This window comes from Emydura macquarii, unplaced genomic scaffold (assembly GCF_026122565.2).
Source record: "Emydura macquarii macquarii isolate MOO-44397 ecotype Brisbane River unplaced genomic scaffold, CSIRO-AGI_Emac_v2 contig_2362, whole genome shotgun sequence".
In the NCBI taxonomy this organism is placed as follows: domain Eukaryota; kingdom Metazoa; phylum Chordata; order Testudines; family Chelidae; genus Emydura; species Emydura macquarii.
Genome location: NW_027132499.1, coordinates 615,375 through 633,687, shown reverse-complemented (window position 1 = coordinate 633,687; position 18,313 = coordinate 615,375).

Here is an 18,313-nt window from a genome sequence, read left to right as displayed (position 1 = left end):
ACCCTGCCGTTTCTGCATAACAGGGTGCCAACACAGTAGAATTTCTTGAAAGAGCATCAGCAAGTAAATTACATCTTCCTTTGATATATATCAAATAAAAGTCATACTGTGGCAACTGACTAGTCCACCGCTGCTCCGTCACATTCAACAGGCTTTATGGTAGAAGCCAAAAATAGGCAAATGATCAATTTCTAATGTAAATTTCTTCCCACAAAGTAGACTTTGAAGCATAAAAAAGCAAAAACCATCATCAAGAATTCTAGCTCAATCTGGGAATACTTTGCTTCCATCAGGGAGAGAGTACAGGATGCAAATATAACCTGCCATCCCTCCTGGAGCATAACTGTGCTCAGGCCCCCATTGCATGCATCAGACTGAATCACTGCAGGCTTCCCTGGATCAAAATAAGCATAAGACTGCATTCGACAGAAGGCTTGACACAGGGTTTTAAAACCCTTCTTTGCCTATTTAATCCAAACCAGCTGTCCCTGGCCCTGAGTTAAATCCCACAGCATCTTGGCAAGGGTACTAAAATGGGGCAGAGCACAGCCACCTATGTATCAACTAGGCCAAGGAACAAATGTGAACTGCTACGATCAGTGGGTAACAGTAGCAAAGCAACATCTTGTAGCTGTTCAGGTCAGTTTTACACCACTGACCAACAAAGAATGTCCTAGAAACTCTACAGCATCTTCTACATAACTGCACTTGGTCACATTCAACTTTATAGCAGCTCGTTGGAGTCAGGTTAGCACCTGGTCTAGAATAGCATTATGCTTCAAAGGGGTCTTAGCAAAGATGAAAGTGTCAGTCAAATAGCAACAAACTCTGTGGATAAGATGAAGGAGCTGAGAGACCACCCTCTGAAATCCTCAGAAGCAGAAACTAAACCGAAAGGAAGTGGTTGATAGCAGTACCTCCCGAATGGTGTGCTGTAAATCAATAACAACTGCAAACTTTCAGCCACAGTTATTTGCCAATAACCAGATGAGTAATCCAACACAGAGAAAATCCAGGATCCATTTATCCGACATGTCATCTCTTCAAAGGTTGGCAATTGAAACTGTTCACTTTTAACATACTTAATAAGTGCCCTAAAATATGTGCACAGTTGAATGTCGCCATTCTTCTTGTATGCTACCCCCGTGGGTAAGCTCCAGTCTGTAGGCCCTTCCACCTACTGAATGATACCATTATCTTTCACACACTGAAATTCTGCTCCGATCTTGTCCACAAGTTTAGGAGGCAAATGACATGCAAGTAGTGAAAAGGGCTTGGTGCTTGAATCCAACAGAGTGTACACACATCTGGTGGACAGAACACCATCCCCGTTAAATAAATCATGCTGTCTCTGAATGATACATTGCATATCCCCTTCTATTCTAGCTGACATAACCACACCCAAGGTGTCCTGTGCAAGTCCATGTGTAATACCAAACTTTAAGCCCTGATGGTAGGACAATAATGGAACAGCATTCACAGCAACACCTTTAACAATGTAAAACTTGTAGGGCACAGAGCATACAGCTTCACCCACTGTCTGCCAGGCATACAGATTCCAAGCTTTTATAACCACAGTAGTCGGGCAAATATCCAGATTATGAACTAACCCAGAGGACGCAAAGTTAAATTCAGCATCCGTATCCGCGATGCATTTCAGATCCAATGTCTTGCCACATGAGAAGTTGGTCTCATGTGGCTCCACACTTACAGTATGCACTTCAGGCCACCCATCATTGTGAAGCAGTGTACTGCAGCACACTCACTTAAACTTAGAATTCCCAGAAGCTGGGAATGGGGGATGGGATGGATTATTTGATGATTGCCTCCTCGGTTCATTCCCTCTGAAGCACTTGGCATTGGCCACTGTCAGAAGACAGAATACTGGGCTAGATGGACCATTGGTGTGACCCAGTATGGCCATTCTTATATTCTTAAAGTGTCCTTCTTTCCCACAAGCCTGGCACACAGCAATTCTAGCCAGGCAGGCAGAGAAATTGGCCAAGTGACTAGCACTACCACAGCGGAAAGAGTGAGGAGCTGACAACTTTCGCTGCTGAAGCTGTGGAGTTGGGAGTAGGTAGCATCATATGACTCTGGGCAATGGAAGCAGGAGGAACAGCTGACGATTTAAGTGTACACACAAAGGTAGCAGCAGTCTGAGATACAGTTCCCCTTTCAGCCCGAGCCCTCTCAAATGGTTTAATCTTAGCAATGGCGGCATGAAAAGTCAGAGTTCTAGCATTGTCAGGCCAGTAACTGTTCCCCTAGAGCAAGAGGGGACATCATTGGCTATGCCAACCACAAAAATATCCCTGATCATGATCATCATAATGTCCCCAAATTCACAGTCCTGGGCCAACCGCCACAAACAACATGCAAACTCACATATGGTTTTGTTGGTTTGTGAGTAAGCTAAAAAAAAAAGTTTTCCTCTGTAGCAGAACAAAATCTCCAGTCTCAAAATACTCATGGAGGTGCTGCACAGCAACATTAAAAGAGGACTTGGTCTCCAAGGGTCCATAAAAATATCCATGCCATCACAGCCTAAGCAGTTCTGCAGCAAGGGTAACTTAGAAGCATTGGAGAGTTGCAGAATCTGTACATAGTTCCGAACATTCCAAAAAAACTATTGCCAGTCAACAGCTGAAGGATGTGCAGGCAGCATGGGTTGCAGAATAAAAGCACTCGTCACCATAATGATACGCTCTGATGCACCCTAGAACAGCAAACCGAAAATGCAAGGAAATTGAAGCCAGACATGCTGGTAGGTGGTCAATCAAAACATGTAATAACCATGAACCAGTGAAGTCAGCAATAGTCTGAACAAAACATAATAATAGTTCAAATGTCAGATGTGTAGCAGCAGGCCCTGAATAAGTGCACACACCCAACACTGTGTGTATGTATACACACACACACTGGAACTGTAACATTGAGTTCAGGGAGCAGGAAACAAACAGGAATAGGGAGCAGGAAGTGATAAGCAGGAAGGCAACACACACACGTACACACACCTGTCATCAGACCATTATGATAATGAAAGGCAGAGAGGATGAAAATGACAGCAGGGTAAATCGGAATGGCACAGTATCTATTTTGTGGGAAACCACTGTTAAAGCGTGTGGGAGAGGAATGACAAAAAGGATTATTGCCATTTTAATTATGCTGTTTTGATAACTTTCCTAAAAGCATGCCACAAATAGTGGTTTTTATACATTATATATACTCAGAAATGGATCCTCAGCTGATATAAATGAGTCCAACTCTATTGATTTCAATAAAGCAACACTGATTTATACAAAATGAGGATCTGGCTTTCACTCTGTAAACATGTCAGAACATTACGTTTATATTTTCCAGTTTAAAATCCTACTGTAGTGTGTTAAGTATAATTTTTGTATATGAGTTTTTAATGTATTTCTTTAAGAAATAAGCCAACAAGCTGATTTTTAAAAGCAAGTATATGTCAGGGCAGGGAAGATGTGATGCACAGTGGTGAATAGTGGTTTGTACATGGCTATCTCACCTCCAGATAAAAATTTCTATTACCATCTTTTAAAATTGCTCGGGGAATCAGTATTAGCCATTATCTATTATTAAAATAACATTCACAAAGTCATAACCAGAGGCATAATCCACACTATTTTGCAAGAAACAAGCTGAAAATATCTTTCCAATTGATGACAGAAGTCCTGGCAGCAATTTCATCTCATGGTTATTTCAGTATAGTACCCTGGGATGTTAGAGAGTTGTATAATTAACAGCAGTTATGCTGGACATGCTCTGATAAGAAATGACGGGCATGCCATTTACAAACATCAAATTTTACGAGCTGGAAATGAAATGCCGTCATAACAGACCAAGGAGTCATATGAGCTGTAATTTCATGATAGCATCTCTGGTGCTAGCAAAGCAAAACTAATTCCGACAGGAGCTGGCTACTGCAGTGGGATTGGCTAGTAGATGGCTAAAATTCTTCAGCAGTAGCTCAGATGGTCTATAATATTAAAATATCTTTATTAAAACAAACAAACATTTTGGCTTTGATCCATCTTTTGCACTTGGGGTATTTATGGGAAATTTTTTCCCCATTAATATGTTTCACAGAATTTTTGCATTTATCTAACAAGTCTAAAAAAGGGTTTGCAGCACAATAAATGGGAATCAAGGGATTCTCCTGTACACTCATCAAATAGATATAAACAGAAGGAAGGTTCATGGGAGAATGTAGATCAAAGTCCAGTGCTCTTTGTATATCTGGTTTAAAGTGGTTTTTTTAAAATCTGATCGAGACCACAAAGTAGCAGCTGCTTATCATCCCCATACTTTTCATAAAGATAACTCTAAGAGGAAAAAATTTATCTTCTGCCTAGAAAGAAAAAGATGTGGTTATGATGTTCCTAAAATCGAACACATTTAGAGAGAATTAAACATGAAGTAACACATTAAATGTGTAGTATATAGCATCACTACATATTAAGTGGAGTGGCAAGGGGGAAGCATATACAAAGACAATATGTGTCCCTGTATGTTAGAGGTCTAAATGATATGAAATACATTATTTTAATTTCAGCTTGAGCACTGCATAAAACATTTATCTCCCCAAGGTCAATGTATTTTAAAACTGTCATTAAAGTTGTTATGAAGATGAATGTTATCGTATTACACAAATATTCAAAGACTGGAGTAACAATACAATGGATGAACTCAGAAAGGGCCAGATCTTCTCATTAAGTGCATCTTTCAGCACAGCTGCTCCGCTGCTTTTTGAATGCTCATCGTGAACTGAAGTTCAGTGTCTTCTAGAAAGCTACCAAGTCCAAGTTGTATTGTTTTAAAACCAATTTATTCTCATGCATTCAGAATGTGATCACTTTTTTAACTGAAGTTATTTTAAAAAATCCAAACCTGAAAAGTGTCCAGAAAGCCACTTTCTTTAAAATAACAAACAACAACAACATCTAATTTTGAACCAATTTTATTTTAGTTGTACAAATATTCTTGATGTCCAACCTCAGCAAAAGGAAGGATGTTGTAAATGAATAATTATATAAAGAACACAAAGGTAGGAGGAATTACAATTAAAGAGGACAAGCTTGTGAGGAAGCAGTAGATAGCAGTGATTGTATGAGAACCTCCCATCACAAAGGATATTACTACAGCAATAGTCCTACTAACCTACCACCTTCTGTTAGCGGTTTTTAGTATACGTGAATGCCAAAGATCATTTTTCATCTTTTTAAAGTAGGGTTTAACATTTTTAAAGTTAGGTCTGCGTACATAGACAAGGAAACAACTTGACCACCTCTTTTTTAAAAGAATGGATTGAAGTGATTTCTTTAAAAACAAAAACAAACAAAAAATGGTGGAACTGCTATGTACTCTGTGAAAACACAGATCCCGTTATTTAGAACTACTGAGATTTTAAATTTTATTATAAATATATAAACTACAATTTTAAAAATCCTGGAGTTGGTTGGTATGCTCCCTATTGAGTCCTGATCATTAGCAAATCCTGGAGTTTTCCTCCCCTCCCATTTGCAAGCTAGCTTGATGTAGGTCTATGTTACAAAAATGTCAGCTTCCAAGTTAGAAGCAAAAACTGCTATCTAGAAGGAAGTAGATACTGTTCTGCACATAAAATTGGATTTACAGTCTGAAATCCACACAAATTCTGATAGCACTATCTGATTTCAACAATGGGGAAATGAGTTGTCCATTCATTCCGCATGACAGGTGGCAGAATTCCTGCCTTGACTAGACATTCCACTTAGAATTTCATCTTCTGCTTTAATGAAATATAATACTGTCCTAGCACTGCAACATTTGGGTTGCCTGTCTCACTAAACTGCTAGATCTCTAGCAAGGATTTCCATGCAATGCAGTTTGCCTTTGAAAACAGACCAATATTTCCACAACATTGAAGTTAGACATATGAAAATAAATTAGATGGGATAGAACTGTTTCACAATCATGACAATTTCTGGCCATCTTTTCAAACCATGATAGGCACTGCAGAAATCTAGTTCAATTTGAACATCCACAGTTCTACTTATGGTCACAGGTTGCCTCATGAATATCCTCAACACAAGTAGACTGTGAGGGAAGATACCATAATAATATTATGCCAAGGGTATTATTGAGGCAAAAATTATTACATTGATACAATACTCAGTATGAAAGAGTTCAAAATAGAGGTCCTTACTCAAGGGACTATGTAAGGGCAGACTACAGCAACCACATCCTGACAGTCCTTGTTTTAGGGACTGTGTGTTAAGCACTCTTTTTCTAGATAAAGAATAGTGACTTGTCTATATGAGAAAGTTGTACTGATGCAATGGGCTGTGCGAACACTCTTATTTTGGTTGATATCAGGCTTATTTTGGTTTAGTTTAAGTCGATTAGCAACAGGTTTAAGCTAAACCAAAATAAGCCATGTTTAAACTGAAATAAAAGTGCCCAGCCAGCAGTTTCCACCAGTTTAACTAAATGCATTTATAAAACAAAAGAATAGATTTAAGGCCAGAAGAGACCATTAGGATCACCTAGTCTGATCTGTTGCATAGCGCGGGTCATATAATTTCACCAAGTGGTTCCTGAATCAAGTCTAAAGCAAATTGAGCTAGAGCATAACTTTTAGAAAAACATCTGATCTTTATTTAAAGACTTCAAATGATGGAAAATCCACTATATTCTTAGATACATTGTTCCAACGGTTAATGATGCTCACTGTTAAAATTTTGCACTGAATCTAGCTTCAACTTCTAGCCATTCAATCTTTTTACATCTTTGTTTGTAAAATTAAATTATAGCCTTCTACTGTCTGAAATCTTCACCAACTGTAAGCACTTATAGACTATGATCAAGTCATCTCTTAATCTTCTCTGAGATAAGCTAAATAGATTGAGCTTCTTTAGTCTCTCATTGTCGCAGAGGTTTTCCAGAACTCAGATTGTTCTTATATCCCTTTCCTGAAGCCTTTACAATTTCTTGACATTTCTTTTGAGGTGTAGACACCGGGAGTAAAATTTTCAGACATGCTTAGGTGATTTAAGAGCCTAAATTTCATTTCAAAAGTGACGTAGGCACTTGGGAGCCTGGTCCCATTGACTTTCAATTAGGATCCCAACTCACTCAGGTGTCTGAAAATTTTACCCCAGAACTGGATACCATATTCCAGTAACGCTCTCACTAATTCCATAAACAATGGTAATACTACATCCCTACTCCTATCTGATAATCCCCTGCTTATACATCCAAGGACTATGTTTGTTCTCTGAGGATATGTCCACACTGCTCCAGGAGGTGAAATTTCCAGCTCAGGTAGACATATCTGTGCTAACTCTGGTCGAGCTAGTAAGCTAAAAATAGAAGTATAATGGCAGCATGCGTGACAGGAGAGGCTAGCCACCCTGAGTATGATCCCACCCACGATCCTAGGTACATACCTGGGGCAGCCATTCCCTCCTGCCATTTGTGCAACACTTATTTTTTTTAGCATGCTAGCTTGATAAGAGCTTGCAGACGTGTGTCTCCTCAGCTGGAAATTACACCTTGCAGCTCTAGTATAGGCATACCCTCCATTGCATTGTGAGCTCATGTTCCATTGGTTATCCATTGTGGCCCCGAATGACCTTTCAGAATGATTGCTTTCCAAAATAAATCCCTCATTAAACTGATGCAACTTCCATGTGTAGACAAGGCCTAGCAGAGGAACTGGATATGAAAAAGACATTCCAATGGGTATGTTCAATCCAGCCTGAGGAGTTCCCTTTGTGTTGCAGAGCAGCAAGTGCTAAGGGGAAAAAGGAACAATGCACTGGCCCACATGACCTTGCCCATGCTTAGCACTGAGAACAATAAGGGGAGTGGGAATTGGGCTGAGAGATTTCCCAGGTGAAAGCCTGGGTAGGCTGGACAAGCTGAATGCAAGAGTGAAAGACTAAGAGTCAATCAGGGAGCTGTTTTCCTGGCAATATATCTGGATATAGTGTTGTCTTAGCTCAGTAGGCTCAGATGTCTGGAAGTGGAATTGCTGGTGTAGTTTTGATCTTTTGACTAGCCCTGATCAAAAAAAACAGGACCTGTGTACAGTTTCCCAATACATAAATTGCACTAGAAAATATCCTGAGTCTGTGTCACAAGTCTCAATCTGGACAGGAAAATGACCAGTTCCAAAGCCACACCATCTGTTACCACTTGAGAAAAGGGCAACGATTCAGTGTCTTCTATTTGAAATTACTGTCCTTTTTGTACTGGAGTCTCCTACAATCCCTGGTGAGTAAGTGTAAGGTCATTTGTTCTGAGTGATTTTTTTCTTGTTCTTCCTCATCCCTACTTTAGAGAATACAAGCCTTTTTTTCTTTTCATGTTGCATTGGTAAGCAGGAACCAAAATAACCAGTGCAGTCATGCTCTTCTGCCTGCAGATCCATGTCCCTTTCTGAACACATTGCTGTCATAAAAAGTCTTTATACCTACATGTTGCTTTTGAATTTTGATAACGTTTCTGAGTAACTGGATTTTTTGCTTGAAAAAGCATACACTTCTACATGTACTTCTTCAAGAGATTTCCATTCAGTGTATGGAATTCCCTTGCAGAGATTAGAAACTGATTACCACTGGTTTGATGTTGGTAAACTGGGACTAGTCTCTCGTTCTTGTTCTTCTTTCTCTCTTTACATATCTAATTTGAAGATACCAAAGGAATTATTCTTTTCTGCCAGCCAAACTCAATCAAAGAAAATGTTGTGCTTGGAATCAAATGCATTTTTACTTTCTAATGGTGGATAACATGTTGGTGGGGGAGAAGCCCTTCACAAAACTGAAGCTGTAAATAAAACCAAGGATTCCTTGCAATAGGTAATGACTTCTGTAGACAGGAAAATTACAGCAAAGAGCTTTCAAGCTTCCCTGAAATTGAAGGGAAAGAGCACCTAAAAACTTGACAGAAGGACATGGTGTATTGTAACAGAGGATATCAAAAATGAGAGCATTACACCTGACCTTGTTGAAAACAAAATGCAGATTAACAAGACTGACGCAGTGATTTTGCCATGGTGTTTGGCTACAGAGGATGCTACCTGAAATTACATTATGAAATGACAGCCTAAAGCTCTGGGGACTGGGAACTGGAATTGATATTAGGGATGTGAAAATAATGTTGTTGCATATGATACATGATGACAGCCAAAGCAATGAGCTTGGGAGAGGAAGGAATAACATACATTTTAATTTTTAAACAGAATATAGTGTGCTATATCCACAAGTCTCTCTTGGCAGTAGGGCCTCAGGGGCGCCCTTCAACCCCATGGGACGGCAGGTAAGTCCAGTCAGTATATGCCCTCGGGGCCCCTGGAGGTACCTCTCTGTGGCTCCTGCACAGGGCTGCAGAGGTGGTGATAAAGCTCTGGAGGGTCAGAGCCACCCCAGTCCTTCCTGCAGGCCAGGGCCAGGATTTTTCCTTCTCTGCCTCACTTAGCCACGGAGAAGGACTATATCCGGGGGGGGATAAGGATTCTCTCTGCCTGCCACCACAAACCTTCTGGAAACTTCCTTCTCTTTTCCCCTCCCCTTTAGGGGGAGGCAGGGTTTAAGTAGACCTGGAGTGGCCCTTAATTGGGTCCAGGTGTCTCTAATTGACCTGCAGTAACCTCTGCTCTGCCTGTAGGGAAAAGGGCCTTTAGCTGTCTAGGGCTCACATATCGTCCCCCTGTTGCCACCTGTGGAGGGCGAGAACCCCCAGTGGGCCGGCCTTGACCCCACGACCTGCCAGCGACATCAGTTGGCAGTTCCTTCACGGAGCAATGAGCACAGGCGTGTTCTTGGCGCAGTTCACCCTTCGCCCTGATACCTGCCCTTTTTGCGGCGTGAGGGAGACCCTGGCACACACTTATCTCAAGTGGGCCAGGCTGCAGCCCCTGTTCCAGCTCCTCCAGAACCTCCTGTTGACGTTCTGACTGCACTTTTCCCCACACTTGTTTTTATACGCACACCCCATCTGTGGCCCCACAAAGTCGCGGGACCTCCTCGTCAACCTCCTCCTAACCCAGGAGACCAGGGAGAGGAGGTTGGCTGCGGGGGGGCACTGTGCAACTGTAGGGCCCACTTCCGTCCCTTTGTTCACTCACGCATCTGGGCAGAGTTCCTCTGGGCAGCATCTGCTGGCTCCCTTGACACCTTCCGGGAGCAGTGGGTGCTGTCCGGGGTTCTCTGCTCAGTGTCCCATTCTGGTTCCCTCCGTTTGACCCTATGACATACATGCCCACTCCTTTTTTCCTTCTTTGTCCCACACAATCAATTGTGTCCTGGGTCCAGTGACTCCACCCCCCTAGGCGGAGGGGCCTTTAACAGTGGGTGGGCTTGTGCCCGCCCACTTCCCGGCTCACAAATAGTATACCCTTTTGTAGCCATCTGGTCTAGCTTTACCACAATAGTTAAAAGAGTTGGGTGCAATAGGAGTTTTGTGGGGTTGAGTGGTGATTGGTATAAGCCTTCTGATGGCATGGAAGGAGTCAAAACAGTGAAAAAAAAAGGAACGTGTATGCAGACTCACACTCGCACACACAGACTGCAATTCTCACATATAAGTCAGGCATTGCACCACACATTGCCAAGTCAATAGAGTTAGCAGAGACCTGTATTTCTGCCTCTCATTTCAAAATATCATAAAATGGCTAAGTCCAAAAAAGAGAGAGATTAAAAATCAGAATATATCCAGAATGGTTCTGCTAAGAGGTGCCAATTTTAGTACAGAGAATGAAATGCATAGTGCTGCAAGGAAAAACTTGTTTGTTCTGAGATGCTAAAATTATTTTCTATCCAGAAATATTTGATTTCTTGAGAAGAATTAACTTCTTTGAAGAGGCCAAAAAGAACTGAAGTGCGTTGACCTGGTGTTTTTTGATTACACAAGGCATTATCATCTGAAGGACACTGTGCACTAAGACCTGAAACTGCAGAAAAAGTCTGTCCATAACGAATATCCATTCTCCACCTCTTCAGTACAAATAATACCCACAGCAGAGTGAATATCAGGGCATCACAGACAATGAGGGAGGGAAAGAAGAGAACAAAATGTATAAAAAGTGTGCTTCTTGTCCTATTTATTGGAAGTATACAGAACATTGGCCAAAATTTATTCCCTTTTAAGATTTATATTTTAATCAGATTTCCCAGATGACTGAAGTATATTACTTCAGGCTTGAAGTGTTTGCTACACAAAATCCCTGTTTCAAGGTTATTGCACATACAGTAATAGATTTAATCCCACATTACATTTGTGCATGATTACAATTATTTCTTGAACAGTAGAAGAGTGAGCAATATATCATGTTAAAGAGTGCTGAATACCATAGTGTTTAAAGTAAACATGGATCAAAAATGGAACATGAGATCCAAAGCCCCTCTAATTTTGGGGAAGTTCTAGAATGAAATTCCGGGTCTGTTGAAGTAAATGCAAGTTGTGGCACTGACTTCAATACGGCCAGGATTTCACTCAAACTTTGAGGCATTAGCTCATCTCTGGAAGAAGCATCTGAATTAAAAGGACTCCCCTTAAATGCTGAAAAACTTTAGCTTTGAATTTTCTGTCTCAGGCCTATTATTAGTTTGTATTAACAAGACGCACTGATGGATTGATCAGTGTGGTGCATGCAGCTAATCATAATTTTCCAGTTTCTATGTTCTAATATAAGTAATCTATTTATCTGTATGTGATGAGGACAAAGATGTGAGAGGATTCAAAATGGAGGATTTGAGAGTCAGAGAAATCCTCCCAACTGAAGGCAACTCACTATAGCACTGTCTATTTTAGTGTTTCCAAAGATTCTACATGACTTGAAGTCTTCCAATCTAGTAATGCCGTAGTTACCATTCTATTTCCTTAGCTGCTTCCTGTTTCAGAATCTCCATATTACTGAAAGGGTTTTTCTGGTACAGCTGACAAGCAGTATTCCAATTGTGACAAGAAGATTTCTAAACAGATGAATTAAACAAAAAATATATATATTTTAAAACTGTTTGACACCACAAATCATTAAAAGAAAACAAGCATAACATTTACAAATTACAAACAAATGTACAGAAAAGGTAAAATGACAAATTATTTACCTACCAAGACCTCCATATTCTTTGTTTCCCATGAAACAGTCACTAACAATTAGAATCAATTAATGAATGAAGCTGTGCTTTAGAAGTTAGTGATGTAGCAGGGGAAATACACCAACCTGAAAGGCAGAATTTAAGTCTTGGCAGATAACTGAAGAGGAAATTGACTTTATATTATCTTGCTATAAAATATTTTTGTTTATCTTTGTGAAATCTAACCATGGATAATGTTAATTATTTGTATTCTTAGTCATTTGTATTTATTTTTAAATAAAGCATTCAATTAATTGCAGTCTGATTGGTATTAATCATATGCAGTATTCAAGCAACATTAGTAATAATTTGACAATTTCAGCAAGAGACATTTCCCATTATTGTGATGTGAATCTTTGAGGAGAACAAAAGGAGCAAACAGAAGGGATGTGCTCAAGCATTAATTGTTCTTGCAACGGACCAAGCTCTAAGCTTTGTATTTAGTGCACATGTGAATGAAAAATAGATAAACAGTGTCATAGCGTCTGGTAAATCATAATAAGGCACAGTTTTCCCAATTAGTGGGTGTAAAGCTGCTCTGTCCTATCTGGCAGGTGCACCCTTTAGCATCAGTTCCACCTTCCAGAGTGGTGAAGCACACAGAAAGAAAAGCCGATGGAAAATATAGGGTCAATAAAGATAAATGATGTTTGCCAGATGATGCCGCTCTGCTTTTGAATGTTAATTGTCCAGAGGGTGGTTCCAGGAAGCTTTTTCTTTCTCTCTCTCTTGCATTCTCTCTCTGTCTTCCCAGCACGGAAGAACACTGGAAGCTTTATCTTTAAAACTAATGAATGAACCTTAAGGATGCCCCACCGAGCCATGCAAAATTAATTAGGTCGAGAACTTGGGTGGCTTGGCTGCAGGGTAACTGTTACACTGACATTTTTAAACCGGAGCTGTCTACAGCACAACAGACCTGCTGTGCCATCCCAAAGCTCAACATTATGGGACATGTTCATCAAGTCACTGAGCATAATCATATTTCCTCTATATAACTGACATGGCCTCTTTCTTTTTTTTTCTTCTTTCTTTTTGTGTGTGTGTGTGTTATTTTTATTATTATTTTGCTTGAAAGGGAGGGAAAGAATCTGAAATAGCACAGTGAGCTGGCTTTTTCCATTGGGCAACAGCTCCCTCTATCGCTCAATCCCCACCCCTCCCCACCTCCCTCAATTCCTGATGAGAAAAATATATATGCAGGTTATAGTTTATGATTTTATTTTATTGTATTCTCTATTTGTCTGTGTATTAAATACATAAGCTCAACATGACAAGGAGCATTCCCAGGGATTTTATATTCCTCTGATGGGTGGTTCTTAGCAGCAGCCATGAACAACTGTGGCTTGGGTAAAAAAGATCATAAATATTGCTGAAACCAGCAGACTCCAAGCTAATGTCCCATGGGCCTTTTGGTAATTTCAGGGGTTTATGTGGAACTGGATGCTAGGGACATAAAGAATTTTAAAGCAAGGAGAGCCCACCCCCACATAATTTATTTATTAACTTTGATCCGTCAATAGCCAGTTCAGCATTACTGTATCAGTGAAAGTGTGTAAATAACTAAACAGACTAAGTGTTGCTTGAGCAAAGAGCTTCATGGATATACCGGATATGCTATATTCACATGTCTTTGAGGATTCTGTGAATGCCAAAATATTGGATCCAAACAGCCAGAAAAAGATATTGCCCTGTACCAGTTTGCCAATTATTGTAGTCATGAAAAGTGTGGTGATAATGGCAAATGAAAGGAGAGAAAATAATTGATCAATTAGGTATGTGGGGGCGGGGAAATGACAACAAGTAAAATCAGAAGTAATTCAGGACATCTCAGAGAATGAAAAGATTTGGGACCAGATGGCTTGGTAATAGGATTCATAGGCTTTAAGATCAGAAAGGCTATATGGTGGGGTAGACCCTCATCCTGGGCTAGAAAGGGTTAAAGGCCAGACTTGAGCTCAGTTACCACACCCACTACACCAGTGCTGAGTTTAAAAGAGGGAAGGTCCAGTAGTTGAGGCTGGAGAGAGGAACAGTGCAAGTAGTATGCTGGGAGGTGATGAACTCTATGGAGACTGACTAGAAGGAAGTCAGGAAGGTAGTGAATGAACTGGAACTCTCTGACTGAGGGGTATGAAGCCAGGGGATAATGGCTGGCAATTATTTACAGAAAAAGAGCCTGGAGGTAGAGCCTGGCTGGCTAGAAGATTGTTTTCTACTTTGGGACTTTGTTTTGAAATACTCCTTTACCCTGGAAGGGATTGAGTGGTTTGAGGTCACTTGGCTGGAGGCCTAAATTGGTATTGTGGCTGAATAGGCAGTCCTATCTGCATTACAGTCCTTCCTTAATTTGCAGTGTAAACGTGCCCTAAGAGCTCCCATTTGGGTACGGAAGCAGAAACCAGTGACTCTGCAATAGTGGAGATAGGCAAAGAGGCAATGTTTGAGTTCAGGGTGGATGGCATCAAAGTCCCAGGAGCAAGTTTTTGGCTCCACACAAATTATTGAAATCTTCTGAGATTACCTGTTGTTCTCTTGAACTCATTGTCTGCGCCCCAGCTGGACCCCCAGATTCCCCAGAAACAACCTGGAAGGAAAACTATCAGAGCGAGTCTCCATGCTGTACCATTTCTAAGGAGTCTGCCTATTCACAAGGGAAGCTGCTGTTTTTCTGACACTTACTCTAGGAATTATTTTGGGGAAGTTCTCTGGCCTGTGTTGTACAGAAAGTCAAACTGGATGATCACAATGGTCCCTTCTGGCCTTGGAATTATGAACCTATGTGTTGTGGGGAAGAGATGATGCACCGTGTCTCAGAGAGGACCCACACTGTTAGGGTGACTTGAGTCTTGCCTGTTTCCCTTCATCTCAGATAAAACACATTGTGATTGAGAGTTGTACTTATTCTTTACACGAGTAGTGTGTACAGTTCTGCACGGTGTCATTCCACACTCATCAGCAGGAGGGTGAGAAATTCTGCTAGTATAGGAAATTGAACTGGACATTTTTATATTGCTAAAACCAATGACATGTGGGAGGAAACCAAGGCAGGATGCTTGCAGGACCACTTTGTGCTGCAAGGGAGGGAGGGTGTTTGAGGGTTGTGCCCTGTCACAGACTATTTTGATCATCTGGCCTGTCCTTGTTGACAGACTTTACACAGAGACCAAAGATTTATTAGACATGAAGACTGCACTACTCAGTCACCCTGAGTCTATGAACATTTGCTATTTAAATTTAAATAAATTATCTTCAACTAAATTTTTACCCCTTTTGTATTTATTTTTTATACATACTCTAGCAAACAAATTTACTAGCAGGAATTTTTGCCAAAGAATAGTATATTTAAAGTAAATATTTCATAATATTCAGATAAGTGAAATTTTAAATCTGCTATCTGAGCCTCTGCATTGGACCCTGATTCTATGTATTATGGCCAAATTTTTAGTTGTGGATTTAGATATCTAACTTTAGGAATCCCAGTTTGAAATGGTGAGCTTCCTTTCATTGAATCAGCAGAAAGAAACATAATATGTGACCTTGTGTTCTGTCAAAACAACTAACATTTTGAAATATAGCAGATTGGACATGAATAATCTACAGCCTGATGGCTGGATTATCCTCCCACTTAAACCAGTTAAACACTGGTACCCCTTTGGCCACAGTGGAGTCACTGATGAGTCTCATTAGTGTGAGATTCGAACCAGGCTTCAAGCATTATTTGCAAAATTATGTGGTGAAAAATGCATAAATCTGGCAATCAATTTATTGGTAGACAATTTACATAGTGTTCATTTGTCAAATTATTCATTGTGAATTATTTTACTTTACTAATTTACCCAATGATATGTTTTTATTAAATCTCGTCATCTCCCCATGCCATCCCACACATTGCTAAATTCGAATTAGGTGGTTTTCATTCAAACTACCCAGTGTGCCTTAGGCTTTTAAATGTATTATTAACTTTTAATATTATTGGTTAACTGCCAACATTGTACAAATCACAAAGAAAGACACAGTTCCATCTCAGAGACACTTGCTCTCTAAGGCCTTAATCGCCTGAGCACATACCTAACATTATGCACATGAACAGTCCCCGGAAGTTAAGCATATGAATAACCATTTGGAGGATAAGACCATAAAAGACGGGTAAAGATGCAATGGGAGACCCAGAGACTACTGAAAACTCATATTGCTTTACAATATCTTGTCTATGTCTATGTATACCTACTATTACGGAAGGTGTCACCAGGTCGCACTGTTAAACATATTTATCCAAGTTTTTACTTTATATGTGTAATGATTTAGGAATATGTCTTTATAATTTATGAATTCTGAGTGAAATTATGAACCCCAGGTAACTGTGTCAGGCTGTAAACTCAATTTTAAATGTACAGCCTTTTGCCTTCTTTGTGATCTGTTTGCCTCCATATTCGGTTGAGATTCCAAAGGTTGGTGGCAAAAGAATAACAATAGAATAGTTGACTTTAAGTACTCAATCACTGGAAATCTAATGTTTTTAGACAAAAGACTGGTCCCTTTGCAATAGGGCTGATTTAGCAATGGGGAGATTGCCTTGGCAACAAAGTCATTTTCCTCCAGTCCATGAAGCAGAAGCAACCCAGCATGTTGCAGCCCATGAGCTGTGCACTGAAGCAGGTGTAATGGAAAGTTAAACTTTACCATTCAGCCACTAGATGGCACCAAGTGTAACAGTTAATTTAAGCTCATAACAGCCACATGATAGGATCATATGGAAGAAACATCTGACCTGTATCTATCTGGGAAGGAGGCACTGTAGCCAGTCTACATCTGGTACAGGTGCCTGACCTTCTAGTAGCAGTCCTGCAACCTATTGTATACGAGTTGTACATGAGATAGTGTCAGGAGTAAAGGTAGCCTAATTGGTGCCAGAGGAGAGCAGAAACAGAAGGAAGATCACAACAAAGGTTGTAGAGGAAACAGAGCTACAAAGGCTGCAGGATCTAATCAACATGTCACTCTTCAACGCCTCAGACAGCTTCAGTTTGGATAGACCTACAGAATAGACAAACTGGAAACATCATTTTGCAAGATTTCACTTTGCAACCAAATTCCACAAGGAAACTGGAAACATTCAGGTATGCTCTTTAATTTATGCTAGGGGAAGCAGGTGGACCATATCTTTAAATCCTTGGATTTACTGAAGACAGTCACAAAGAAGACTATGAAAGTGCTTTGGCTATGATTGATACATACTTTATACCTCAGAGAAATTTGGTTTATGAAAAAGCACGCATTCACCAGAGAATGCAGACACCAAGATAAAAGGTTGAATCTTTTATAAGAGCTTTGCATGCATTGGCTGAAAACTGATTTTTGGGGCTCCAAAACATGAAAATATCAGAGACGATGTTTATTGGGTAAACGGACAAAAACCTTTCACAGCAGATAAAATTAAAAACAGACATAATCCTAGACACGCTAGTCAAATAGCAAAACCTAGAGCAACTTTCCAAACCTGAAAAACCTGAAACTAGCTTAGAAGCTGTAAACAGACACATGAATATTAAAAGTCATTACCATAAAAGCCCTGGGGCTATGAGGAAATTCCAGGAAAACATCAAAGCCTTTCAGCCTAAATACACAAGATGCGGAAAAACTCAGTCTAAGAGATGATGCATGTCTAGCCAAAAGCACAAGTTGTAATAAGGGCACAAAATATAGACGTTTTGCAGCTGTTTGACATAAGGCAGTCAGGGAGTTGACTAATATTACGGACAATCAAGTGTCATTTTTTCTGGTATCTATCAAGTGTGATGATAGAGCCTGCCTAGAGAGTGAAAGTGAATATTCATGGAGGGACTATTGCCTTCAAAACTGACTCAGAAGACATCACAGTCCTCTCTGAAGAGACTTAGAATCATCTTCAACCTCTCCCGGAGCTGGTCACCTGACACAGCTCTGACTAGCACTGGAGGTATTCTGATCTGCATGGGCCAGTTCACCACAGAAACAATTTACAAAGGCAAAAGCTTTGCATTCATAAGGTATGTGATCAAAGAATCAAAGACCACAATATTCTCAGTCACAGTATGATAGCCATGATGGGCCTAATGAGAAAGATGGAAATAACTCCACAACGGATTTGATGATATTGGACTTTTGAAAGGAGATCCAGTACAAATAAC